Genomic DNA, 2,054 nt, shown 5'->3' with positions numbered 1-2,054 from the left:
TATTTTTATCAATTTGGACAGGAGTCCTTTTCTTCTTTTCTTTTCTTTTCTTTTTTGGTCTGGGGCCGTGGGGAAGAAAATGGATTAGATATTTTTCTGATTCCGTTCCTTTCAGAAATAGGCCCCCTTAAGGCATGCACCATAAAACCTAATACCCAACTTCATTAACTGTAACTGGAGCCTAAATTGGCTTGTGTATCTCCGATGCTGTTTGTTTTGTTATATGGAGTGCTTTACTCGATAATTGGATTTATTATACAGAAGTATGGGAAGAGAGAGATTTTTTGTTATAACCATAGTTGGGTAGATGATGTAGAGAGGTGCTCCTATGTTAGGTGATCAACTCATACATCTGGTGAAAGGACAAATTATATTAGACTAAAGTCGAGTTATAATGCTGTATGGGATCGGGAACAAAGATGAGAATGTCAAAGGCAAATGGAGCTAAAACTAGGAATGAGGAGTAACGGAAATCATTGAAAATCAAATAGTAGGTCAGCATGATCGTTTGATGCAAAGATTTGAGAATTCCATCGTTTAGCATGCTTAGAACAGAAGGATGAATGGATATACCATAAGTGGAATTGAAGTCGTGAGGATCGGTAGAAGGTTATGATAGCATTATGACTGCTGTTAATGAAAATCTTGGCGGGTTTTATAATAACTAGTTATAAAAAATTTATATAGAAATAAATTTTTTGAAAAAAAAATTATAGATTAGGCACTAATATACGTGTTTAGGAAACTGTTTAAGATTATCAAGTATATTATGTTTTTTTCTAGATAAGTTTCGGTAGTGCCATGACAACAATTATAAATTTGGATTTTTGAGGCTATTAAATTCTTACATGTAAATACTAACTTTAATAGATTTTCCCTTACTTATCAAAATATAACAATGCTAAAATCTAAGAACACTATTCTGACATTATACATGACAACTTTTCAATTTCGATAGCAAACTACTAAGATTTCTCTGTTAAATACTTAAACCATGCTAAACACCTACAGAACGATCTTTGTGCGGTTTTAGGTGGTAATATTTTAGGCACAGTACAAATCCCAGCGGAAATCTGAAAAGCAAGCTGAGAAAAGTCAACAAACACAATAAATTGGCTATGATGCGTCATACATATGTGATATTTTATACCTATAACCTCTTTTTTTTTTTCCCAATGAATTTTTACTTAATTTTTTTTATCATTTTTTTTCATTAAGATTTCTTTTTTTTTCTTAAGCGAGTACTTCATATAGTGCATAACATATGAATACACCCAATAAAATCAAAATATAACAGCTCGCGGAGTGCCAGTGGCAGCTCTCCCTCTCCTGAGCAAAGGATGTACCCTGAGTGGTGGGCCGCATAGGCAGCCACCCAGTCGGCCGCCCCATTGGCTTCTCTGAATAAATGCTTGGCCTGAAAGGCCCCCATCTATCATCATCATCCCTATATCCCGGATCAAGGGGTGGTCCGTGCTCTTACCCCTCGACCCTCCTAAATCCACCCGATAATCGTGGCTGAGTCGCCCTCCAGAATGATCGAACTAGCCTGCAGCAGCACCCGCGCATGTCGAAGACCCACCCAGGCAGCTCGCAACTCTGCTCCCGGAACCAACGTATCAAACAACTGGCAGCCACCTGCTACCACCACCCTGGAGTGCGGGCCCCGTATAACAAAGCCTGTACCGCCCCGCGTACTGCCATCCAACACCGACCCATCGAAGTTGACCTTGAGGAAGTTAAGAGGTGGGAGCTCCCAGGTGAAAAACACCGTCTGAGGAGCTGCTGGAGCAAAGAGGGAGCCCCAGGTGTCTCGAGCTGGCAAAAGTCTATCTGAAGAGGGGGTGGGCCTGATCTCCGTGGCCTGTGCTCGAGCAAACTCCGCAACAAACCTCGATAACACCCTGCGCTCGCCAAAAGTACGAGCGTTCCTTGTCATCCAGATCTGATGGGCTGTGCAAGTCGCTCTGATGGCCTCCTGACAAGTCTGCAAACTGGCCAGCCACTGTTGTATCACCTGAAGAAACTGTAGCCTCTCACTCCGAGCCTCCTGC

The sequence above is a fragment of the Phoenix dactylifera genome, chromosome 16, assembly GCF_009389715.1.
Source record: "Phoenix dactylifera cultivar Barhee BC4 chromosome 16, palm_55x_up_171113_PBpolish2nd_filt_p, whole genome shotgun sequence".
In the NCBI taxonomy this organism is placed as follows: Eukaryota; Viridiplantae; Streptophyta; class Magnoliopsida; order Arecales; family Arecaceae; genus Phoenix; species Phoenix dactylifera.
Note: the sequence above shows the minus strand (reverse complement) of the source record.